Below are 26,814 nucleotides of genomic sequence, written 5' to 3' on the forward strand. Positions count from 1 at the left end.
ACAGAACACAGGATGTCTGGGGAACACTTGCTGATGATGATTGAGGCGAGCCACACTAAGCACCTGAGGAAACAAGCAGCTGCTGTGTGGCGCTCCCAGCTCGGCCGCCACTTTCTGCTGGTCTTTCTGTGGGAAAGAGAAAGAAGACAAAGGTCTGGAGAGGAGGCATAATTGCCCTGTTGTGCTTTGTGGTCCATCAGGAAGCTCAGCCGCTGCATTCAAAGGAAGATGGGAATTCATGCTACAACCTGACAAGAGACTCTGTGAGGAGCAGAACTGGCCTGGGGAAAGCCCTGCCTCATCTAATCCTCCTGGTGATTAATCATAATTAAGATGCACCCCAACAACGTGTCATTATATGATCACAAAGCAGGTTTTGTTATTATTTGAGTAAGCCCCAAAGTTGAAACACACACAAACACACAACTGTTTTTCCCTCGCATGGGCTAAGGTTCACATTCCTCAGAGGCTATCTAATGGAAACCTTTACCCCGGCTCCCACCTCATGGTTTCTACCTTTGCCCAGCACTTGCCTTGAAGACTTCTAGTTAGAGATTTTACAAGACAAATAAAGGCCTGTTGAATTGGTGAAGTTTCTTCAGGAGCGGAAAAAAAAAGCCAGTGTTTAGCCTAATTTAGGATTAGATTCCCTCAGATCAGAATCAATAATAGTTCAGTGTTTCTGTAACTGTTTGCGCTTGTCTACAGCCTTCTCCATGCCAAGTCATCTTTCAGAAGACCCTCCTGGCACTGTGTGTCCTGCCAGCTAGAACTGGTGGAGGCTTGCGTGCTGTGAAAGATAGGAAGTCTGTTTAGTACAGGGTGTGTTGCAGCTATGGAGATCTGGTACCTCGTGGGTACCCTAAAGGTTGGCAGAGTTCAGGCTGGGTCATATGGGACGTCCAGGAGGGTCCTGTTGAAAGTCGTTGGCTGAATCTTTACGAACCTTGTGGGTCAGTAATTAAATACAGCCTTTCTTCCAAAAAAGAAAGAAAAGCGAAAAGAAAGAAAAATTATTCTGTGTATATAGGTGTTTTGCCTGCTTGTATGTCTCTGTGTGTGTGTGTGTGTGTGTGTGTGTGTGTGTGTGTATACATACATATATATTTGCACTGTGCCCTCAGAGGCCAGAAAAGGGCATTGGATGCTCTGGAGCTGGGGTTACAGGCAGTTGTGAGCTGTCTAAATGGGTTCTGGGAACCAAACCCAATCCTCTGCAAGAGCAACAAATGTTCTTACCTGCTGAGACATCTCTCAGCCCTCTTCTTATTCTTCTTCCTCCTCCTCCTCTTCTTCTTTTCGGGATAGGGTCTCATGTAACCTAGGCTGGCTCTGAGCTCAGTATGTAGCGAAGGATGACTTTGAACTTCTGATACCCCTGCTTCTTCCTCCCAAGGGGTTGGATTACAGACATTTGCCACCAAGTGTGTTATATGTGGTACTGGGGCTCAAGCACAATGTTCCATGAGCTAGGCAAGTACTCTCCCAACGGAGCTATGTCTCCAGCCCTCTAAGCATAGCAAAATGGAATTATAGGTGCAGCGGCACACATCTGTAATCCCAGTACTTAGGAGGTAGTGGGAGAAGGATCAGGAGTTCAAAAATAGCCTGGGTTACATGAGACCTTGTCTTAAACAACTAAAACCCCCAAATTACATTATATAAATGTACAATTGAATAATTATTTAAAAACAAAGACGGTATGGAGAAGTGCTTCAACACAACACCAGCGAAACTGTCAAAACTGGCCAGTGAGTTGGCTCAGCAGGTAAGAACTTGCTGCTAAGTGTGACCACCTAAATTCAGTCCCTGTGCCTCACATGGTAGAAGGAGAAAACTAACTGAATAAGTTGTCCTCTGATTCCCCCACGTGTGCTGTAGCATGTGCTGTAACGTGTGTGTGCTACCCTCCACTTAAATATACAATAAAACAACAACAACAAACCTTTTTGTTAGGCAGTGGTGGCGGACACCTTTAATCCCAGCACTTTGGGGGCAGAGGCAGGTAGATCTCAGTGAGTTTTTTTTATTTATTTATTATGTGTACAACATTCTGCTTCCCACACATCAAAAGAGGGCACCAGATCTCTTTACAGATGGTTGTGAGCCATCATGTGGTTGCTGGGAATTGAACTCAGGACCTCTGGAAGAGCAGTCAGTGCTCTTAACCTCTGAGCCATCTCTCCAGCCCCGATCTCAGTGAGTTTGAGGCTAGCCTGGTCTACCAAGTGAGTTCCAGGACTGTTACACAGAGAAACCCTGTCTCAAAAAAACAAAAGAAAAAGAAAGAAAATGATGATAGGGGCTCAGTGGTTGCTCTTCCGGAGGACCCGGCTTCAATTCCCAGTACCCACATGGCAGCTCACAACTGTAACTTTTGACAACCTCATACAGACATACCTGCAAGCAAAACACCAATGTACTTAATACAAATAAATTATTAAAAAGACATACAGAAAAATGGTGATGCCAGGGATGTAGCTTAGTTGTCAGAGTGCTTGTCCAGAATGCACAGAGCCCTGGGGTCCATCCTTAGCACTACATAGAATTGGAGTCGGTGTACACACACACACACACACACACACACACACACACACACACACACACGAGCACCTATAATCCCAGCATTCAGGAAATGGAGCAGGAGGATCAGAAGTTCAAGGTCATCTTTGGTTACCCAGTGAGTTTGAGGCCACCATAATGTACATGAGATCCTGTCTCAAAACAAAACACTGACAGCTGTATGTTTGGAGGTCCCCCAAAAGGTGTATTCCTAAAAACTGTTATCATTGGATCTACCTGGCATCTTCATAGAAAAGTACAGATTTCAGGGTTTGCTTGCTTGCCTGCTTGCTTGATTGGTTGGTTGGTTAGTTGGTTGACTGATTTTTCCAGACCGTCCAATTAGGGTTTTTTTTCATTCATTCATTCATTCATTCATTCATTCATTTATTCATTCATTCATTCATTCATTGATACAGTTTCTCTGTGTAATAATCCGGGCTGTCTTGGAACTATATTTGTTGATCAAGCTGGCCTGGGTGTTGGGATTAAAGGTGTGCATCCCACTGCCCGGTCTTTTAAAAATTTGTGATTATATTTATTTATTCGTTTTCTGTGTCATGGTATAAATATATTTGTGCCGTGTGGAGGTCAAAGCACAACTTGGGGTCAGGATTTTCCCTCTGCCATTCTCCTGGAGCAAGCCTGGGTCCTTAGGACTGGGGCCTTTTTAACCACTTCTACCATCCCTAAGACCTGCTCTTTATTTCTCATCCCTGGCTCATGAGACAGCCCAAGCAGGAGGTGAAGACTAAGGCAGAGGGGCTTTGGATGCAGGCCCCGATGAGCTCAAGTACTCAGAAGACTGAGGCAGGAGGATCACACGTTTGAGGCTAGCTTGGACTACATAGCAAGACTCTGTCTACAAAAACAACAAAATAAATAAACAGAAACATTGGCCGGGCACTCAGGCGAATCTTAACACTTCAGTAGCAAGACCATATGTGTGCAATGCACAAGGAGGCCAAAGAAGGTGTTGGATGCCCTGGAACCGGAGTCATAGATGATTGTCAGCCACTATTAGGGTGCTGAGAATTGAACCCAGTTCTCTGGAAGAGCAGCTAATGCTCTTAGCCACTGAGTTGTCTCTCCAGCCCCACTCCATAAAGATTTTTATAACTGTCCCTTGCGTCTCTAACTTGGATCCTTCTTGCTGTTGCATTACTTTAATCCCTCTTCAAGCAAATTGGGAGAGCAAGTAGGTTAAAGTTTATCCCAGGCCCTAGTTCTCTGCCAGTAGTTAGCTGATTTTATCTGCATGTTTTATCTTCTGACTTTATCTGCATGTTGTGTTGACTATCCAACAAGTGTGTCTCTGTGAAACTCTTGGCTTCTGCTGCCTTCTACATCCTGTCTAAGGCATGTGACTCCAGGCAGAAGATCACGTGTCTTTCAGAGTTCTGAGCCACCTCCCACTTGGAAGGCGGGGGAGTAACTCAGTATGACAAAGGTTATGTCTAATAAATTAGCACTTTTAATATATGTAATCTATACTGCGACATAATGATGCTCTCCATAAGACAATTACAAGATTTATAAAAAGTACACAACAGACGGTGAGAGTCAAGAATGGAAAATCACTTTAAAAACATATTAGCGAACAGATTCCCACTCCCAGCTCCACCCCCAAGTTCATCAGCATGGATGCCTTCGTTTGGAGGTAAGCTTTATTTAACGATGACTTTCGGATCATTTTTGATGTGTCAGACTGCTCTAAGCACTTTATATGTAATCACTCTTTAGTCTTTATCTAATTTTAGGGCATTTTCATCACTCACGAAAGAAATCCTGGAGCTGGTGAAAATGGCTCAGCAGGTAAAGGCACTTGCTGCTGAGACTGACAACCTGAGTTCAATCCCCATGATCCAGATGGCAGAAGAGGAGAACCAATTCGCAAAGGTAGGCTTCTGACCTCCACAGAGCACCATGCCATTGGTGTGCATGCACGCTCACACAGAAATAAATAAAGTGGTAAGAAATGTTGCACCCGCTCCCAGCCTTTCCCCACCCCACCCCCAGTCCTAGGCAACCTCTAAATTACTTCCTGTTTGGGAAGGGGGGCGCGTTGCCCATTCTAGATATTGTGTGTATATATATATATATAAAATCATATACTATATGGCTTTCCTTTTTTTTTGTAAATGACTTAATTGCTAATTCCAATTTACAAATGATACAGAAACAGAAGCTAAGTGTTTTGGCCAAAGTAAGCAACAAATGTAAGACCTAGGTTCCCAAGATTTTGCTACATTTTACAATAACAAATGAAAAAGGTGGGTGAGGTGGCTCAGCAGACAAGAGTGCTTGCCACCACGCATAAGGACCTGAGTTCAATCCCTGTGATCCACGTGGTGGAAAGAAAGAACCAACTCCCCTAAATTGTTCTCTGACCTCCTTACATGCCCCCATGGCATTCCCTGCCTACAGAAAATAAGTAAATAAACATCTTTAAATGAATAATCAAAAGTAGATAAGCATGGGGATGAAGAGATGGCTCAGAGATTAAGAACACTTGCTCCTCTTGCAGAGGACCCAGGTCTGGTTCCCAGAACCCATATGACAGCTCACAACCATCTGTAACGCCAGTTGCAAGGGATCTGATGACCTCTTCTGGCTTTTGAGAATACCAGGTTCACATGGGGTACACATGTACATGCAGGCAAATGCTCATTAAATAGAAATAAATAAAATCTTTTAAAAGTTTAGACAGCTAGGTATAATGGCACGTGCCTGTAATTCCAGAATCATGAATTCAGGGCCAGCCTGGGTGCTTTCTGTGTCTCAAAAACAAAAACAAACAAAAAGCTATTTATTGCAGATCTTTTGTAAAAACAAGGCAAAGGCCAAGTTGTTCCTTCCGCGCCTCTCTGGGGAAGAGATGAGGTAAATGTGCTCCGTGGTGGGGTACACTTTTAATCTCAGCACCCCACAGGCAGAAGCAGGCGTCTCTAAATTTGAAATCAGCCTAATCTACAAAGCAGGTTCCAGGTCAGCCCACTGTCTCCAGTGAGACCCTATCTAAAGAGAGAAAGGGGCTGGAGATGGGAGAGAAAAGGAGAGATTAGTTTAGAATTTGCTTTCAGGTAAGGCCAGGAGACAGAGATAGTGGTGTTTTCCCCAGGGAGCAGCAGCTCAACAATCTTTGTCTGATTCCAAAGATAGAATCTCTTTCTGTGTTTTAAATTTCTTTGGCCTGACTAGTAGATGAATTCTTTCCTACACTGAGAAATCTCTATGGTCTTTTTTTTTTCTTAATCTGGGTGTGTATGAGTGTGTGTGTGTGTGTGTGTGTGTGTGTGTTGTGCATGTGTGTGTGTGTGTTTGTTGTGCATGTGTGAGTGTTCTTGTATGTAAGTGACACTTGTGAATACACACACATGCCATAGCTTGCATGTGAAGGTCAGGGGACAACTTTGGATGTCAGTCCTTGCTTTCCACTTTGTTTGACACAGATCCCCTGTTATTTTTTCTTCTGGATACTCTCGGCTACTTCGAATTTCTGCAAAGACTCTGGGCCTCGCCTTCCCATGGATGCAGCCCGTGCTGGATGAGGTTCTCTAGGGGAGCCCTGCAGCAGCCCCACCTGACATCATTCTCATTCAGGCATTCCGGAATCGTCAGTTACATGTGCACCCTCACAAGATGCACAGCCATGATAAACAAGACAGACTCAGTCCTCGTTCTCACCAAAATACCATGAAGTTTATAAAGAACATGTGTGCCAGGCAACCGTCCCTGGACGTTTAAGCAGCAATCCGAAGAGACAGGAGGAGGATAAAACAAAGGGAGGTGGGGAGTTGCAGATGTGTACAGGTTTTTGTTTGTTTGGTTTGGTTTTTTGAGACAGGGTTTCTCTATGTAGCCCTGACTGTCCTGGAACTCACTCTGTTGACCAGGCTGGCCTCAAACTCAGAGATCCACCTGCCGCTCCTGGGATTAAAGGCCTGCCCGACTGTGTGCAGATCTTAACACTTATTGTCTGTGGTATGTCAAAGCGGAGAATGTGGTTCTCTGTTAGGCAGTCCTGGGGCAGGTAAGTGTTGGTGGGAGAAAGGAAGATCTGGTGTAAGATGCTGGGAGTCGGATGTTCTGGGGGGTGAGGAGAGTAGGCAGAGTCAGGCACTGAGTTTGGTAAAGAGATAAGGCTTGAGGGGTGACTGGGGGTGATGTAGAGTCAGGTCTGGCTTCTCCCACTTGTCCCCTCAGGACACGGGCTCTATTTCCACTTTTAGACCCAGGGCACAAGATACTCTGGGAGTCCTGCGTTTTCTAAAATCCCTGTGGAAGCCACAGAGCAACAATGCTCCCATCCCTGTTTTAATTGTTGGTTTCTGCGGAGCCGTGGGCTTTTCTTGCAAAGGGCACAGATCCTCCTCATGTTTGCTTTTCCCCAGTTGATTCCACAAGCATTCAACTAACCCGGTGTGTAGCTGTAGTGTGTTAGGCGCGCTTCAGACACTGAGGTGAACAAGATAAGGTTGCTACCTTCGAGGAGATTACTCCAAAGACAGGCAGAGCACAAGCCACGTGGGAAACCCCACCCACCAGTCACAGAGCCTTTACCCCAAGCCCATAAAACCAGGCTGACACTGAATGTCACCACCTGCTACGTTGCTTCCCGCCAAGGCAACTGGGCCAGACTGGGCAGGGCAGGCGTAAGCCAGCATGTAGGCAGGTGGGACAAGGCTTCTGGATTCATGCCTGCTACTTGGTGCTTACCACGTCACCCTGTGGCACACGCCCAGCCCTGGACTAGTGGGGATTTCAGGAAGGTAAAACTGAACCTACAAGCAAAGCAAGACCTGGAGAGACAGGATCTAGAATTGTATATGGTCCACTCTTGGGGAATCTGGGACAAGGTACTTGGGTGACCTCCTAACAAAACGAATATATCCAGGCATATATGAGGAACAGAGAAAAAGCCCATTCTAGACCAGGGGCATGGTTGAGTGGTAGAAGACTTGTCTAGACTTCCCCAGTGAGGGGATGCAAGCAGGGCTCAACAAGAGAACATTTTCATAGAGTCCCCCAGTGAGGAATCGGAGATGTAGTTCAGTGGCAGAACCCTTGCCTAGATTCCTCCAGTGAGGGGGCTGAGGATCCACTTGGACCTGCCTCTTTTTTGTTTGTTTTCCTATTTCCTTTTAGACATTTACAGGGTCTTGCTGTGTAGCCGAGGCTGGGTACGAATAAGTCATTCTCTTGCCTCAGCTTCCCAAGTTCTGGCCCTGCAGACATTACGCTCAGCCTCCACCTGGTCCTCTGCAGCTTGTCCTACCGTACCGTCCGTTTTCATCCCCATGGTGGTCTCAGGGAAGCCTGTGAGCTTTGGGGGTGAGGGTGGGGTGTCTCAGGAGAGGAAACAAGTTCTGTCTTCCCCACAACACAGAGGCCCGCCTTAAAAAGTGACAAAATGGCCTGATGGGGGTGGCCTGCACCTTTTATCTCAGTGCTCAAGAGGCAAAGGTAGGCAAATCTCTGTGAGTCAGAGACCAGCCTGGTCTACAAAACAAGTTCCAGGACAGCCAGGGATACAAGGAGAAACCCTGTCTTGGGACAACAAAACAAAACAAAACAAAAACCAGTGGGGAAATGACCCTGTGTGACCTACTTATACAGAACCTGGAGTCAAAGCTCAAAGGACCTGACAGTGTCACTGCAGCCGCTGTCTGAACCTGCCTGTGGTTCCCTTTAGGACCCAGAGCCCAGCAGGAAGCTTTGTCTCACCAGTAGCCCCCACCCCTTGTGGCTGGGGCTAAAGGTGACTTTAAGGCTAAAGGAGGTCCCAGGTGACTTCCTGTACCTCCTGTTGCCCCGCCTGTTTGTGTCCAAAGGTATTTATTAAGGTAGTTCCTGCATCTGATAACAGGATGGGCTGGAATGAGTGGTTCTTTTGTAACACACAATGGACTTATTTAATAACCCAAAGAGGTGTGGCTATTTCTTCCTATTAGAAATAAGTATGCTTTGCTTTTCTCTTCAGTGCTGGGGCTAAAATCCCAAGTATTACAATCTGCTAGACATTAACTTTACCTTTGAGCCAGGCCCCCAGTCCTTCACTGGGGGGATTCTAGGCAGGGCCTCTACCACTGAGCCACACCCCAGCCCCTCACTGGGGGATTCTAGACAGGGCCTCTACCACTGAGCCCAGCCCATAAATAGAATTTCCCTATCTCCTTGTTCACTCTGAATTATAGCCTTTGTTTTTGAGACAGGGTCTCACTACATAGCTCTGGCTGCCTGGAACTGGTCTCAAGCTCACAGAGATCAGCCTATCTCTGCCTCCCAAGTGTTGGGATTAAAGGAGTGCACCACTACACCAGACTGGGCTGGGTAGTAGCCTTTGCTAAAAAGGCATGTGTGCATATTGTCTTGGATTTCCCGCCCAAGTCTATATTCTTCTCAGGAAGCTCTGACACCTAGGTATCCCAGGAGCACATCAAGTGTCTCTCTACAAAAGAATCCTCGAGGTTGGAGCTGTGCCCATTTTCCAGATGCAGGGACTAGGGAATCATCCCACAGAATGATGTGTTTTAGGTCAGTGTCTAACACACAGCAGGAAGGAAGGGTTCCTGGGGAGGCTGACCTTCTGCCAGTGATGTCACTTGGGCTTTGAGCCATCTGGTTGTCTCCTCCACACTGTTTCTGCCTGGAATGGGGGTGGGGCAGAGACAGTCCCTGCCCCACCTGCTCCCTCCTCCTGGTAAAGGGTTAGAGTTCAGTATACCCAGGCAGGCCAGTGGAGACTTTGAGGATAGATTCCGCAAAGGGAACCTGAACACCAGAAGGCAAACTTATCCAGATTTCCATCTTATGTATTCCCATTTATTGTCCAGGAAGGTGTCAGGTGACAATGTGGCATACTTGCAGCCCGCAGGTCTTGCTCAACAGTCCCAGATTCCTTTAAGAATACTCACTTATGGGTGGGGAAGCTAACTCAGTAGGCAAAGAACTCGATGCATAAGCATTCTGGCTTTAGTTCAGGTCCCCAGCACCCGTGCTAAAACCAGGTGTGGCGGTGCGTGTCTGTAAATTCAGCCCTGGGGCGCTGAGATGGTTGCTGTCCAGTGTCAACTTGACTATATCTGGAATGAACTACAGTTCAGAAATGGTCTGAACCTGTGGTCTGGATCCTGCTGCCGAAGACAACAGCCTTTGATTCAGATCTTGAGTCCGGGAGACACAGCCTCAATCTGGGCCCCACGGTCTACTGGAAGCCTATATAAGGACAGTGGAAGAAGAGAGGGCTCATCCATCCCTTCACTGGCACTGGAGCCTAATTCAAGATTCCAGCATATACAGAAGACCAGCTAAGACACTCAGCCTTGTGGGGCTGAGCAACTACTGTGTTCTTGGACTTCCCATTCACAGATATCCATTGTTGGATTGCAGCCTGCCATTCCAATAAATTATACACACATATATATATGCATATATATGGAGGGGGGTTCATTTCATAAGTTCTGCAACTAGAGAACTCTAACTAATACAGAGACAAGAAGATCTCTGGGGCTTTCTGGCCAGTCAGTCTAGACTAGTCAGTAAGCCCCAGGTCCCGCTGAGAGACCTTGTCTCAAAGCCTAAGGTTGTGGGAGGGCTGGAGAGATATCTCTGCAGTTAAAAACACTTGCTACTCTTGTAGAAGACAGAGGTTTGGTTCTCAGCACCCGGAGGGCAGTTCACACCCATCAGTAACTATAGTTCCAGGGGATCAGGCACCCTCTGCTGAGCTCAAAGGGTATTAGGCAGGCATGCGTTTGAACAAACACATTAAAAAAAAAACTAATGGAGCCGGGCGGTGGTGGCGCATGCCTTTAATCCTAGCACTTGGGAGGCAGAGACAGGCGGATCGCTATGAGTTCAAGACCAGCCTGGTCTACAAGAGCTAGTTCAAGGACAGGCTCCAAAACCACAGAGAAACCCTGTCTTGAAAAAAAAAATGGGTGGAGGGCAATTGAGGAAGACCCTCAACATTAGCCTCTTGCTTTCATTCACAAACATATGGGAACACACACACAGAGAGAAACATAGGCATACATTTGTGATAGTTCTCCAACTGCAATGGTTGAGAAATAGAAACCATAAGCTAAACACACTGGCCCACACCTGTCATCCCAGCACACAGGCAGTGGGAACAAGAGGATTGTAAGTTCAAGACTAGCCCAGTTACATAGCAACTTCATGGCTAGTGTAGGCTACATAGGGCCTTGTCTCAAACAAACAAACAAATAAGCAAACAAACCAAAAAACCCCAAAAACCTCACAAAACAGAAAAGAAGAATCATGCAAATATAACATATGACCAGACAAGGAATGACTATGTCAACAAGAGACAATGCCTCACCTCGTTAAGTAAAATACAGCATGAGCCCATACGCATATGCATATTCATGTCCACACATGCATATTCATGTGGACTGGAAGGAAATCATGGAAACAGTGGGTTTTGGGGGGGTTTTTATGTTTTATTCCCCTAAATAACAGGAATAACAGGGTATTTCTTGTCTTTTCTACTTTTTTTTTCATTCTTCTACTAATGAACCTGAATTATTTTATAGGCCAAAAAGAGGGCTTCTGAGCTGGGTGGCACACTCAGGAGAGCGAAGTAGGCGGATCACTGTGAGTTCCAGGCCAGCCTGGTCTCCAGAATGAGTTTCAGGACAGCCAGGGGCCAGGGCTACACAGAGAAAGAAACCCTGTCTCGAAAAAGACAAAATTAAAAAAAAAAAAAGGAGGGTTCTGTGCAGGTGTGTGTATGTGCCTGCAAGTGCGTTTTATGATCTATTTTATTTGCAATGAAGTGAAGGTGTTGGGGGGGGGACGGGACAAGTACCTATCAAGTCCAGACGAGGGAGTCAGATCCCCTGGAGCTGGAGTTTTAGGCTGCCTGGCATGGGTGCTGGGAATGGATCAGGGCTCTGCAGACGGGTGCCTGCCCTTTCCTGAAAAGCAAACCCCTCCTGTCCCTTCCTTTTGTTTTAAACTGGTGGACGCTACAGAGGAGAGTTTTTTTTTTAATTAATTCCCAGCAAGAGCAGAGGCTTGGTCACCAGCACACCCGCATGACTAGAGAACTTAAAATTATGCTTTTTTTTTTAAATCATATAACCCAATCCAGATGGCACCAATACAATATTCTTCATTTTTGCCATCTCTATTCACAGCCAAGCCAGGCCATGTTTTCTTTCACATCTTGGTCACAGTTGTCTGATTATTCACTGCTGTTCACAAGAACTCACTCGCTAGATCTGCTGCCTCTTAGGGAGTGTTAAAAAAAAGTGCCCTTTTTAGAGAGATAATTGAATCGGCTGAGGGAAGCAGAGCGTTTTATTTTTGGTGGAAATGGTTAGCTACATTCCACTGAGTCTCTCGATCCCACTTGGATTGTGAGCGCCTGTTCATCATTCGTGGCCTCTCAATTTCATTATTTCAGCGTTGCTTCTGAGCAAGGTCCAGAAGCCTAGAGAAGAAGCTCTAGTTGTCCTATTTAAATCCGCGTCTCGCAGTGGGTTTTTTTGATCCTACTGCACTTACTGGCTTTGTGGGAGCCTAGGCAGTTTGGATGCTCATCTTACGAGACCTGGATAGAGGTGGGCAGTCCTTGGGCTTCCCACAGGTCAGGGAACCCTGATTGCTCTTGGAGCAGATGAGGGAGGGGGACTTGATCGGGGGAGGGGGAGGGAAATGGGAAGCGGTTGCGGGGAGGAGGCAGAAATCCTTAATAAATAAATAAATTTAAAAAATAAATAAATAAATAAAAAATAAAAAACTGAACTGGCAAATAAATAAATAAATCCGCGTCTCTGTGTGAGACGCGTGATCCATAGCTACCGCAGAGGTGGCCTCTTTGGAGATAAGGAGTCTTGTCAAGTCTCATGGAGCACACTTGGAAATCCCAGAGGTCTGGAGGCTGAGGCAGGAGGATTGCACATTCAAGAGCAAGCCAGCTTGGGCTATACAGTTAACTCCTATCTCCCAAAGTGGAACAAAACAAACAAACACACTGTAGAGCACTCACCTAGTATGCGTGGTGCCCATGGTTTGATCACCAACATGGCGAAAAGGAATGAACTGGGCAGTGATGACACATGCTTTTAATTTCAGCACTCTGGAGGCAGAGGTAAGGGATCTCTGTGAGTTCAAGGCTAGCCTGGTCTGCTGCAGAGCAAGTTCTAGGACAGCCAGGGCTACACAGAGAAACCTTTTCTTGAAAAAAAAGGAAAAGAAAGAATGAAGGAGGGAGAGATGGAGGAAGAGAGTAAGAAGGGAAGAATGGATGGAGGGAAGAAGGGAAGGGAGAAAAATGAGGAAGGAGGGAATAGAAGAGACTGGAGGGAGGAAAGAAGAAGGGAGGGAGGGAGAAAGGAAGCAGGAGGAGGAAGAAAAGGGAAAGGAAGGAAAATAGGGAGGACAGAAGGAGCAGGGAGAAGAGGAAGGAAGGAGGGAGGGTGGAGGAGAGGAGGAAAGGAAGGGAGGAGGGAAAGGAAGGAAGGAGAGGGGGGACGAAGGAAAGGAAGGAAGGAAAGGAAGAAAAGTAGAAGGGAGGAAAGGAGGAACGATAAATCTACCCGATTCTGGAATACCTAACAAGCCAGGTACCCGGAGGCAGGGGTGGAGGGATCTAGGTCTCCAGACCCAACCAACCAGCTCGCTTATATTCACAGATGAGTTGGCTGGCTCTTTCACAGCAAAACAGCCAGGGACAGAGTTAGTTCTTTTTCTCAGTATTGACTACAATTACCAGTAAACTTGCTGAGGTGATGGGATGTTTGGGCCATGTGTTACTTGGTTTGAATCCTCCTACCAAGATCCAACTGAGCCTTAGAAGATACAGTGGCTGTAAGAAAACACATTGTTACTATTTTGCAGTCTATCATTTGAATCTTTATTGGACAAGACTGATTTTCAAAATTGTGTGTGTGTGTGTGTGTGTGTGTGAGAGAGAGAGAGAGAGAGAGAGAGAGAGAGAGAGAGAGAGAGAGAGAGAGAGAGATTGATTGATTGATTGTAGGCCCTGTATGCATTTCACCTTTCACCTTATTGGAAGGGTCTTTCTTGTATTTTCTGGGCTCTGTATACTACAGAGCAGCCTTCTCATGAGCTTCAAGGTTTGTTTTGTCTATTTTTGTTTTTTCAATACAGACAGGGTTTCTCTGTGTAGCTTTGGCTGTCTTGGAACTCATCTGTAGACCAAGCTAGCCTTAAACTCACACAGAGATCTGCCTGCCTCTGCCTCCCCAATGCTGGTATCAAAGGCAAGCACCACAACCACCTAGCCAGTTTTTTTGTTTGTTTGTTTTAATTTTTGTTAGTTTATTTTTCATGTGGGTTCAGGAGATCAAAATCAAAGCTAAATATTTTATCCTCGGAGCCATCTCCACAGTCCCTGTGGTGATTTGAACGAGAATGGTCCCCCAAGCCTCATAGATTTGCATGCTTAGTTTCCATTTGAGGAACTCTTTGGGAAAGACCTGGAGGTGTGGCCTTGTTGGAGCAGGAATGTGCTGTGGGTGGACTTTGAGGTTTCAAAAGCCCAGGCCAGGCCCAGTCTTTCTCTCTCTCTCTGCCTGCTACCTGCAGATAAGGATACAAAGCTCTCTGCTGCTTCTGCAGCACCATGCCTGCCTGCATGCAGTCATGCCTCCCACCACAATTATAACAGACTAACCCCCTAAATCCATAAGCAAGCCCCAGTTAAATACTTTCTTTTATAATAGTTGCTTTGGTCATGGTGTCTCTTCACAGCAATAGAAAACTAGCTAAGACAGCCCCCTCCCCATCCCACCTTCAGATAGGATCCTGCCGTGTAGACTAGACTGGTCTCACACTTAAAACCTCCTGCCTCAGCCTCCCTAGTGCTGGAATTACAGGCAAGAGACACAACACCTGGCTCACCTCAGTCCTTTCCAAGGCTGAATAATATTCCATTAGGTAGGTAGGCACCTTAGTTAGGGTTTCAGTAGCTGTGAAGACACACCATGACCACAGCAACACGTATAAAGGAAAACATTTAACTGATGTGGCAGTTCAGAGATTCCATTATCAGCATGGTGGCATTCAGACTGACATAGTGCTGGCTACATCTTGGTCAGAAGGCAACAAGAAGAAGACTGAGACACTGGGGGTTATCTTGAGCACAAGAGACCTCAAAGCCCACCCCCACAATGACACACTTCTTCCAACGAGTCCACACCTACTCCAACAAGGTCATAGCTCGTAATAGTGCCCCTCCCTATGAGCTTATGGGGGCCAATTCCATTCAAACCACCACAGTATGTCATGTTCCACTTATCCATTCATCTATCCGTGGGGCTTACAGTGTTCCCAGCTTTGGGCTCATGTATAGCATTCTGCTGTAAGCATTCATGTGCCAACTATCTGATTGTGCCCCTGCTGCCAATGACTCTGAGAACATATTCCCAGGAATGAAACGGCCAAGCAAGTAGACATCTTATTTTCGTGTGTATGTGTGTCTGTGTAGGAGTATGTGCAAGTATGTCCAGGTACCTGAGAAGGCCAGAGGGGGATGTTGAGTCCGTTGGGATAGGAGTTTATATAGGTAGTAGTGAGCTATCTAACATGGGTGCTGGGAACTGAACTCTGGTCTTCTGAGCCAGACTCTTAATTTTGTGTGTTTGTGTACACATGTACATGCTGGTTAGTTCTTATTGTCAGTTTGACACAAACCTAGAGTCACCTGAGAAGACCCAGCCTGACCTGAAGATGCCTGTGGCTATATCAGTGAGAAATTGTCTAGTTGAAGTAGGGCCCCGTCCACTGTGGAGGGCACCATCCCTGGGCAACTAGCTGAGCATGAACCTGAGAGAGAGTGAGCAAGCCAGTAAACAGCATGTCTTTTATTTGCTTGTTTGGTTAGTTTGGTTTTTTGAGACAGGGTTTCTCTGTGTAGCCCTGGCTGTCCTGGAGCACTCTCTGTAGATCAGGCTGGCTTTGAAATCAGAGATCCGCCTGCCTCTGCCTCTGAAGTGCTGGAATTAAAGGCATGGGCCACCACCTCCCATCTCAGCATATCTTTATCATTTCTGTCTCAGTTCCTGTTTAAGTTTTTGCCCTGCCCTCCCTCAGTGATGGACTATGGCCTGAGACTGTAAGTGGAAATTAACCCTTTCTGTTCCTAACTCACTTCTGATCGTGGTGTTTATCACAGCAACAGAAGCTAACCTAGAACAGCGTGTCTACGGGTGAATATGTCATGTGTGTGAGAGTACACGGTCAGGTAGCTACACATGTGTGTGCATGTGAATGCCCATGCATTCATATGTGTGTGGTGGTCAGAGGTTAGCCATGGGTGTTGTCCCTCAAGAGCCATTCACCATTTTTTTTTTATTTTGTGTGTGTTTGCTTATTTGAGACAGTTTCACTATGCGTTCAGGATGGTCCTGAACTCATCTTACAGCCCAGGCTGGCTTTAACTCTTAACAGCTTTTTGTCATTGTCGTTGTTTGGTGTTTTTTTTTTTTTTTTTTTTGCTGTTGTTTGTTTTTTGAGGCAGGATTTCTCTGTGTAGCCCTGGCTGTTCTAGAACTCACTCTGTAGACCAGGCTGGCTTCAAATTCACAGAGATGCGCCTGCCTCTGCTTCTGAGTGCTAGGATTAAAAGTGTGTGGGTATTGAGTTTTCTTGTCCCAGCTTCCCAAGTGCTGGGACTACAGGCATGTGTCACCAGGCTCGGTCATAAAAGTATTTCTAAGACAACCTCAATGGCTTCCATTTCTTCCTTTTTCTTTTTTTCCTTCTTCTCTTCCTCCTCTTCCTCTTTCTCATTTTTTGTGGACAGCATTGAGGACCTAACCTAGGACCACTTGTACATTTGGCAAGTGCTCTATCTCTGAGTTACAGTCCTGGTCCTCACCTTGTTTTTCGAGATAGGGTCTCTCAGTAGCCTGGAACTCACCAAATTGGCTAAATCTGCTGGCCAGAGAGTTCTAGGGATCCCTTTGTCTGCACTTCCCCCACTGAACCCAGCTCTTTTAACATGAGTTGTAGGAATCAAACTTAGGTCCTCACACTTGTAAGGCAAGCACTTTCTCAACCGAGCTATCTCTCCAGCTCTAAGCACCTCTCTCTCTCTCTCTCTCTCTCTCTCTCTCTCTCTCTCTCTCTCTCTCTCTTCGAGACAGGGTTTCTCTGTAGCTTTGGAGCCTGTCCTGGAACTACCTTTTGTAGACTGACCAGGCTGGCCTCGAACTCACAGAGATCCGCCTGCCTCTGCCTCCCAAGTGCTGGGATTAAAGGTGTGCACCACCACTGCCCGGCTCTAAGCACATATTTCAACAGTAGAAACTAGGCTTTTAGGAAAGTCCCATGACTCCTAATTCTTGGCGACAAACTATGCCCCTATACGATACGGTATAGCTAGAAAACTTAAAAAAAAACACAACAGGGGCCTGGCAAGAAGACTCAGTGGGTAAAAACACTTTCAATCAAGCCTGTTGTGGACTATTACTTTAACTATGTAAAGGTGTGTGTTACACTTGCTTATGCTGCATTTATTTAACTATGTAAAGATGTGTTATATTTGGTTCACTTTGCCTGCCTAAGGCACTTGATTGGTCTAATGGAAAGCTAAATGGCCAATAGTTAGGTGGTAGAAGAATAGACTGGGCTGGCAGGCAGAGAGAATAAGTAGGAGGAGGAATCTAGGCTGGAGAGAATAAGAGAGAAAGAAAAGGAGATGCCTGGGGCCAGCCAGCCAGCCAGCCAGTCAGAGGAAGCAGGAAAGCAGGACATAGAGAATGAAGGAAAGGTAAAAAGCCCGGAAGGAAAACATAGATGAATAGAAAAGAGCCAGTGGGACAAGCTAGGCCAAGGCCGAGCATTCATAAGAAAAGTTTCCGTGTCATTACTTGAAGGCTGGCGGCCTGAGGAAGCCTGACAATCTGAGTTCAATCCCTAGGTCTCATATGGTAGAAGGAGAGAATCAATTTCCAAAAGCTAACCTCTGACTACACACACACACACACACACACACACACACACACACACACACACACAATCTATCATAGATGTCCTCTACACAGAGAGAAATCAGAAGCTCCGTCCAACAAACAGCCCACTGGGATTCTGGCTTGGAAAACTATAATAAGCCTGGAGTATGTATAGTCACTGATCAGCAACATCACAGAAGCCTGGTGATCATTTTCCCCTGCTCCCTTGCAGCTAAGAATCCTTTTCCTTGCCTTTCTTGCAGCTAAGGATCATTTCTCTGCTTCTCTTGCAGCTAGGGATGATCTTTCCTACCTCCCTCACAGCTAGAATCTTGCCATATGGCAACCCAAGGCTGAGAGAAAGAAAAGTGCCAGGCATGTCCGTATCGAAAGAGGTTGGCTATGATTGCATCTAATGAGGGAGAGAGAAAGAATCAGTCTGTATGCTATCTGCTTCTTTTGAACTAGTTTGGATGTGCTTCGAGACCTGTTTTTTCCTGAGTAGATGCCAAGCCAGATTCTCCGGGACTTTTAGATTACCCAGTATTCTTTAACACATTCCTTTTCTGCTCAGCCCAGTTAAAATTAGTTCTGTGGTTACAACTAAGAATTTAGACTGATTCACTAGACTACTTGATGTCGGTTAGCCTTAAGTTCAGCTGTGAAGATTCGGAACACCCTCCACCCACAGCCCTGCCAAATAAGACTGTCTTAAATAGGAAAGCCTGGATGAACAGTTTTGGGTAGGCTGGCAGCACCAAGGCCTCAGGTGTCCCGAATCTTTCTGACTGCTTGTTCTGCCATCCCTCAGGAGTGGCACTATCCTCATGGTCCAAGGCGACAAGTAGAACTCCAGCCATTGTGTTCACATTTCAAGGGTTGCTTTGTTGTTTTGTTATAAATGTATTTATAAATATTATAAATGTGGATGCTAACACTTGAGAACTTCAGACAGGAGGATTTAAACTCGAGCCCCAGACTCTACATTGTAAGAAAAGTAAAGATTATCAGCCATCTTTTTTGTTTTATTTATTTATTTACCTACTTATTTTATTTTTTGGTTTTTCAAAACAGGGTTTCTCTGTGTAGCTTTGGAGCCTGTCCTGGAACTGCTCTTGTAGACCGGGGTGGCCTCGAACTCACAGAAATCCTTCTGCCTCTGCATCCCGAGTGCTGGGATTAAAGGCGTGCGCCACCACTGCTCAGCACTGTTATAATTTTTTGAGACAAGGATTTACTCTAGCCCAGACTGACATAAAATTTGTAGCAATCCACCTGCCTCAGCCTCCTAACTGCTAGGATTATAGATGCCTGGCTAAGCCTTGAACTCGACACTCTTCTGTTCCAGTCTCCCAAATGCTGGGATTTACAAACTGTGCCATTATGCCCAGCTGACAGCCACTCTTCTGTGTGTGCACAGGCCTATGCTTGTGCATGTGGAAACCAAAGGCCAAGGCAGGTGTCTTCCTCAATTGCTCTCCACCTTGTTTTCACTTTAGAACTTTATTTTACGGGCTGGAGAGATGGCTCACCAGTTAGCTAAGAGCCCTGGCTTATCTTTCAGAGGACCTAGGTTCGATCCCCAGCACCCACATGGTGGCTCACAGCCGTTCATAACTACAGGCCCAGGGGATCCCATGCCCAGGGGTTCTGGCCTATAAGAGCACTGCCCACATGTGGTACACAGACATATGTGCAGGTAAAACACTCACTCATGTAAAATAATAAAATAAAAATTTAAGAAACAAGATTTATTTTACTATTATTTTAATTATGTAGCTGTGTGTGTGTCTATGTGTGGGTATGTGTAAGCATCTTAGGATACTAGAAGAGAATGTCAGATCTCCTGGAACTGGTATACAGGTACTTGTGAGTCACCCAATGTGGGTTCTGGTATTGAACTCAGATCCTCTGGAAGAGCAATATTCATTTTTAACTGCTGGGCCATCTCTCACCGCATCACATCCAGCCATTATGTGGGTGCTAAAGATCCAAAATTAGGATCCAAATTTCATACTTGCAGGACAAGTACTTTGCCTACTGAGCCATCTCTCCCATCCATCTCCTTTGTTTGTTTGTTTGTGTGAGACAGGGTCTTACTATGTAGACTAGGCTGAACTCTAATTCACAGAAATCCACCTGCCTCTGCCTTCTGTGTGCTGTGTTTCAAAAGTGTTTGCCACCAAGCTGAGCATTTGACAACCATCTTTTAAGGAAAGACCTAGAAGGCTCAAAATTTAGTTTCATGACTTTGTGAACTGTCTTGAAAACCTTTAAGTTGGGTAGTTTGAAAGGGTGGCTTGAACTCAGGGATCTGCCTGCCTTTGCCTCCCGAGTGCTGGATTAAAGGTGTGCACCAACACGGCACCCAGCAAATCCTTTTTTCCCTTAAATTGTCCTTGTCGGGCATTTATCACGTTGATGAATAAATTGCTAATATACTCATTTAACTTGGAGCAAAGATTTGACATCCTGACCCTGGCATTTGAAGGCTGCTTTTATGTATGTTTGTATTTGTATTTATATTTGTATGTTGATGTGAAAGATGGATTCATTCATTTATGGACTCAAAGGGTGGGACCTTGGTGAAAGAAGTAAGTCATTGGACAGGAATGCCTTAAAAGATCTTTTCTTTCTTTCTTTCTTTCTTTCTTTCTTTCTTTCTTTCTTTCTTTCTTTCGACAGGGTCCCATATAACCCAGGATAACCTTGAATTTATTATGTAGCCGACCTTGAACTTTTGATTGTCCTGCCCCTGCCTTTTAGGTGCTGGGACTATAGATGTGAACTGAACACTCTATTCCTGGTTTGGCGGTCATAGCTACCTCTCTCTTTCAAAGAAATCAGGTCTGTCCCCACCCAACCCCAGCAATCTCTCCATCTGAGAGAGAGAGAGAGAGAGAGAGAGAGAGAGAGAGAGAGAGAGCTGATAAACAAGCAAGCTGTGACCTTGCAGCCCCACCCTGTTCAACTTCTCAGAGCCAAGATAATTTTGAGTCTCGCTAGATTTATAGCGCCTTTCTGACCTCTAGCACAGAGGCGAGGTCACAACTTCACACACGTGTACTGTTCTCTCTCAAAAACAAAACAAAACAAAAAACAACTAGCTCTAAGAGTAAGAAACCTCTCGTTCTTCAAAGCTCCACCACGCTGCCTTCAGTATAATTCTTCGAATGTTCTGGGAACCAAAGGGCCTGTCTCCCCCTTTAGGGAACCTATAGTGTTATCTATGGCTCAATGCCTGATCTTTTGGTTCTGAAAGAAATAGAAGATGCTTTGCTATCAGGACTCCTTGATGGTTGTCTGTTCTAATGAAGCCCCTCCTTGGACCCAAAGGCTTGCTCTCCCACTTCATAGCTGCCTATGACCATGATGCTGGATTAATAACTCTATGATAATCAGTTTTAACTGTCAACTTGGCACAATCTAAAATCACTAGAGCCGGGCGGTAGTGGCGCACACCTTTAATCCCAGCACTCGGGAGGCAGAGGCAGGCGGATTTCTGTGAGTTCGAGACCAGCCTGGTCTACAAGAGCTAGTTCCAGGACAGGCTCCAAAACCACAGAGAAACCCTGTCTCGAAAAACCAAAAAAAAAAAATTGCTTTAAAATTACTAGAGAAGGGATTCTAAATGAGGAAGTGTCTAGAGATTAGGTTGGTCTGAAGTTCTGTCTGCAGAGGTGGGGTGGGGTGTGTTTGTGTGCATTTGTCTTGATTATGCCCACTGTGGGTGGCACCATTCCCTAGGAGAAGAATCCTGCACTGTTTGATAGTGCAAAGTGTGACCTGAGCTCTAACATGCCTGCATTTATTCATGGTTCTCTGCTCTTGACTGTAAATGTGGCGTGGCGTGACTAGCTGCTTCAGGTTCTGATCAGGTTCTGTCGTGAGGTACTCCCACCAGAGAACACACAGACACGTCCAAATCGCCAGTGGGCCGCTACATGGGGAGCCCGCCCAATCCATGCAGCCCAGAGCTACTTTGTTCTTTGCCTTTTATGCATGAAAAACACACCCTGTGGACACACTTCGGTTAGCAAGAACAATCAGCAAGAAGCCAAAGTACAGAAACCAAAAAAAAGTAGACTTAAGGACTCTCCTGGATCCTGGGACTGTGGACTAGGTCTCGGGTGCGTTAGGTCTTCATTCCGACTTTGGCAGGTACTGGGGTCTATGTGCTGGATTCTAAAGACAGAACCTCAAGTGTCTCAGGCTGGCCTCAAACTCCCTATGTAGCTGATGATGACACTGAACCTAAGATCCTCTGCCTCCACGTCCCGAGTGCTGGGATTATAGGCATACACCCCTCCCTTGTTTATGCTGTGCTGGGAAGGGAACCCAGGGTTTCATGAATGCTAGGCAAGCATCTACCAGCTGAGCTTCATTCTTAGCCCTGCTTGCCTTTTTTGTTTGTCTTGTTTATTGTTTTTTTGAGACAGTATCTGGGAATATTACCTACCCAGGCTAGCATCAAACCCTTTGATTCAAGCGATCCTCATGCCTCAGCCTCTCAAGTCATGAGGATGACAAATGTGTATCACTGTACCCAGCTGAACTGTTATATATAAAATAGCCAAGTTTATGTTATGTGAATTCTACCATAAAATTATAAAAAGTAAAAGGAAAGAAAGAACCAAGGCCTGGAGGTGTAGTATTTGCCACGAATCCCCCAGCGAGGGGTTGGGCATGTAATTTAGTGTGTGATAGCTATTCTTGGTTGTCAACTTGACTACATATAGGATTAACTAAAACCCAAAAAATATAGGGCAAACCTGTGAGGTACTTTTGCTTGATTTGAAGCACAGAAGATCTACTTTTAATATGGATCCGTGAGGTAGGAAGATGCACCTTTAGTTCAGGTCATTTAACTGTGCAAACCACTGCTCATCTGGGCTACGCTTTTGGCTGAAAGCCTATATAAGGACACGGAAGAGAGAAGCCTTTGCTCTTTGTCTGCTTGCTCTCACCTCACTAACAAGTTCACTCCTTCATTGGCATCAGAGCCTACTTCTTTCAGATGTCAGAGTATGCTGAAGACAGCTGAGACATCCAGTGGGTTAAACAACAACTACCGGATTCCTGGATTTTTCATTCACAGCCCGACATTGTTGGACTAGCTGGACCACAATCTGTAAGTCGTTCTGATAAATCCCCTTTCTAATCCCTGATGGCTTACTTTTCGGCAGCACTGACATTCTCACCCCTTCTTTGCAGCATCACCACGGTGGCTGGGACCCTGTACACACATCTTCAAGGCCCTTATTGCTGCTCAGCACATGAAGTTCTCAGGCCCACGTGCTCTTCACATCTGCCCACTTCAACGTTGGCCAAACCAGCTGCATTCCCCAGTTTCTCCAAAACTTTCCTGCGGGAAAGGTTCCAGCATTTGAGGGTGATGACCAATTCTGTGTGTCTGAGAGTAATGCCATTGCTGTTATATAAGTAATGGGGAGCTATGGGGAAGAACTCCAGAGGCTTGGGTGCTGACAGCGACCTGGTGACACTCCAGCCAGCGCGTGGGTGTCCCCCGCCTTGGGCATCAGGCACCACCACAAACAGACCCTTGAAAATGCCAAAGAGATGAGGTGAAGACAGGGACTTTTCTGGAGGGTGAGCCGGTGACACTGGCTAATATTGCAGATGTCTGCATTCTGCTTGGCTCTAAAAATGAGTCATAGAGCCTTCTTTTAACCAGACAGACCTTCCCCAGTGCCCACCAATGTCTCTTTCCCTGCATTAACCAGCCCCACTTCAGGGAAGTCTTGGAGAAGGTGAACCTGTGAGAGAAGATGGCCCAGTCCGATGCTGAGAAGTCTGCAGAAAGCCAGCCTAACAAGGATACCTCAAGGAGAGGAGAGGGTTTACTGCAGGAGAAACAAAAGCCCTCGGCTGAGCAGAAAGAGGGAGAAAGACAGCTGCCCCAGCTCTGAGGAAGAGACTATGAGTGTGAGCAGGCACCGGCTGCTGAGCCTGAGGTCAAAGACCCTTCCTTCACTCACCTGCCCAAGAGCCCTTTCGTGCTGGATGAGTTTATGCGTAATTATGACAATGGGGACACCTCCTTCTGTGGTGCTGCCATATTTGCGGGAGCACTTTGATAAGGATGGCCGGTCCCTGTGGCATGCTGAGCACCACTTTGATAAGGATGGCTGGTCCCTGTGGCATGCTGAGCACCACTTTGATAAGGATGGCTGGTCCCTGTGGCATGCTGAGCACCACTTTCCCCAAGAGTTTACCCAGACCTTCATGAGTTGCAACCTCACCACTGGAATGTTCCAGCCGTTGGACAAATGGAGGGAGAATGCCTTTGTTGGTGTTACTCTCTTTGGAACCAACAACGGCAGCTCCGTTTATAGCATTTGGGTCTCCGGAGGCCAAGAGCTTGCCTTTCCGCTGAGTTCAGATTGGCAGGAGGACAATGAGTCATATACAAGGCAGAAACTGGATCCCGGTATCGAGGAGACCCAGACCCTGGTTTGAGAGTACGTTTCCTGGGGTGGGGGACTTCCAGCACATGGCTAAAGCTGTCAATCAAAGCAAGATCTTCAACCAAACATGTCTTGCTGGCGCCTAGTTGCCTGCACCCACCCTTCAAGGGAGTTGGGGGATATTAAAGGAAAAACATTGAGAACAAAAATAAAAATCTGTCTCATACACACACACACACACATATATTCATTCTGTAAGTTCCATTGCTCTGGAGAACCCTGACTAATACACAGTGGCAGAGGATCTAAGGGCACAGTTCAAAGGCAGAACACTTTCCAAGTATGAGTAAGGCCCTGTGTTGTCATTACTGGAAAAAAGGAGAAAGTGGGGGGGAGAAAAGAGAGCATGGGAAGTCAGGGAAAGGGAGAAAGATAGAGTACCCTCTACATGGGCTTCATAGCAGCAGGGAAATACAACATTCTGTCAGTGCGACCCGCTTGCAGGCAGCTAACTAGAAGCTGGCATCCTACAGAGTTGACTACGGGAGTATGACTGGCTTTCTCCATTAGCCCTACGCTGGAAGTCAGGGGCGGGGTGGGATGATGAGGGAACTGGCACTAGTCCAGGCCTGGCCCTTTGGGGCTGAGGCTGCAGAGGCTGTATTTGGCTTCCTGGTTAGTCGACGCAGGTGTCCTGTAGAGCTCCATTGTCCTACAGGGTCTGGTGACTGCCCCTTTGTGTGCACAGGGATGTATCTCTGAATGGGAGATGTAGGTAGTAAACACATCGGTCCCTACACAATGCGGTGCCCAGACAGGCCAGGTGCACAAAGCAGTGGGCGTGATGTCTTGCATTCATGAGGTGGTGGTGTTGCTCAGTTGGTAGCCCCGGGTTCAACCGCTAGCACCACATGAAAAGCTGGACCTGGTGGCAAATGCTTGTAATCCCAGCAGAGTCCAAAACAGAAAGATCAGAAGTTCAAGGTCATCCTTGGCTACCCTGCCTGGCCTATGTAACACTCTGTCTCAAGAAGCATTGCTTACACGTCTAAGTCTGCATCTGAGCACACGGATATTGTACACATCAGCTCCACAGCCCCTTGCTTGGAGCCGGCACATCCAGGCAGAACACACTCAATGAGGCATGTCTGTGGAACCAACCAGTTGCACAAACATGTGGGTTGCAGGGTCTCCTTAGGGTTCGGCACCTCCTCCTATCCCTGCCCCTCCCTTTTCTGCTCCTCTTATCTCTTCCATGACATTTCTGCACCTTTGCCCACCAGAACAGGGCCTGCCTGCAGCAAGTCCTTGGGGCCCCCGCCCACCACAAACCCTGATTATTATCCCTCTAGGGGCCAGGAGCCCGAAGAAGACTTTCTGTGTGGCTGGAACACCCCTTCCTGAAGTAGTCACCTCAGAAACCACGTAACTTCCCCATCCCAAGAAGCACAGGTTCTCTGAATGTGCATATACAGAGAGGGGGCACCAAGATTCTTCATGCCCCATGGAGGATGTTGAAAGAAGTAAATGGGTCCTGATTTTCATCAGCCAGCAGTATGTAAAATCCCTCCTTAAGAGAGGGAATTAAGGGCCCTTCATTGTGTGTGTGTGTGTGTGTCTGCGTGTGCTGATGTATGTGTGGGTGTGCCTGCCTGTGCACACATGTGCGGAGGTTGGAAATCAAATCCTGGTACTTCCCTTTATTGCTCTCCACTTTATATTTTGAGTCTGGGTCTCTCAGTCACCTACTAATCCGTTTGGCTTTTAAATTGTTTCTGGGGATCCGAACTCCGGTCTTCATGCTTATGCTGCAAGGGCTTTACCAATTGAGCCAACTCCCTAACTCCTCATTCAATTTGTGTACAAGACAAAAGGAAAACTGGGAAAAACAAATCCAGGCCTACACTTTTGAGGATCGCTTCCTCTGGACCAAAGGGGTGTTCTTCTATATTGCCCCTGGTCCAGAGACAACAACTTCCAGTCTAGGTTCTTATGAAAGAATTTGAGCCGGACAGTGGTGGCGCACGCCTTTAATCCCAGCACTTGGGAGGCAGAGGCAGGCAGATCTCTGTGAGTTCGAGACCAGCCTGGTCTACAAGAGCTAGTGCCAGGACAGGCTCCAAAGCCACAGAGAAACCCTGTCTCGAAAAACCAAAAAAAAAAAAAAAAAAAGAATTTGATCCCTAGGACAAGGGTAGGGCTCACAACTTGATTGTGATTTCCCAGGAAACTTCCCATCACGTTGGATGGTAGGATAGAAGAAGCAGGAAGTTCCACACCCAGCACAGAGTCAATTGTGGAGAAAGGCATAGTCCAGGCGCAAGTATTACCAGAGATTTTAGGATCAAAGCCTGGAGCCTGGGAACCCTAACAATATTCTAAAGAGACTCAGAATAGATTCAGCCACCTGTTCTCTGCAAGCGAATTAAAAGGACAGGAGTCAGGAACAGAGAACGGAGATTTAGTCCATCGTCGGGAAGAGGAATAAACAGATCCAGCGATACTCACCAGGTCCATGAGGGTTAGGTTTAAACAGACGGCAAGAGTTATTTATAGCTACGCCTTCCTGATCCAAGTGTGGTCCTGCCCATCACTGACCCAGCATTGTCTCAGCTCCAGTCTCCACTGCAAGATGCTCTACTTGTCAGATGTGTGTGCCACCTCTTCCTAGGAGACAAGGTGACCCTCTGCCTGGTACCTGGGGTTTCAGATTTTCCCTCTCCTCATTCTGAGACCTTGCGGGGAAGTCCCAATTCCCTGGAGACCATTGTTTCTATAACCCCACAGTTGAAGGGAGGACCTTGGCTCCAGACATGCCAGTGACACAGGGCAGCGGGACCCCGGCTGTATGAGGACGCTCCCTGGGAGGGGTAAGG

The 26,814-nt window shown here is 46.5% G+C and overlaps 1 pseudogene; it reads left to right on the forward strand.

Moving 5' to 3' along the window:
• Positions 1-1,702: 1,702 nt before the first annotated feature.
• LOC142849282 (elongation factor 1-gamma-like) lies at positions 1,703-24,084 on the forward strand (annotated as a pseudogene).
• Positions 24,085-26,814: the final 2,730 nt, after the last annotated feature.

Source organism: Microtus pennsylvanicus, chromosome 1, assembly GCF_037038515.1.
Source record: "Microtus pennsylvanicus isolate mMicPen1 chromosome 1, mMicPen1.hap1, whole genome shotgun sequence".
Lineage (NCBI taxonomy): Eukaryota > Metazoa > Chordata > Mammalia > Rodentia > Cricetidae > Microtus > Microtus pennsylvanicus.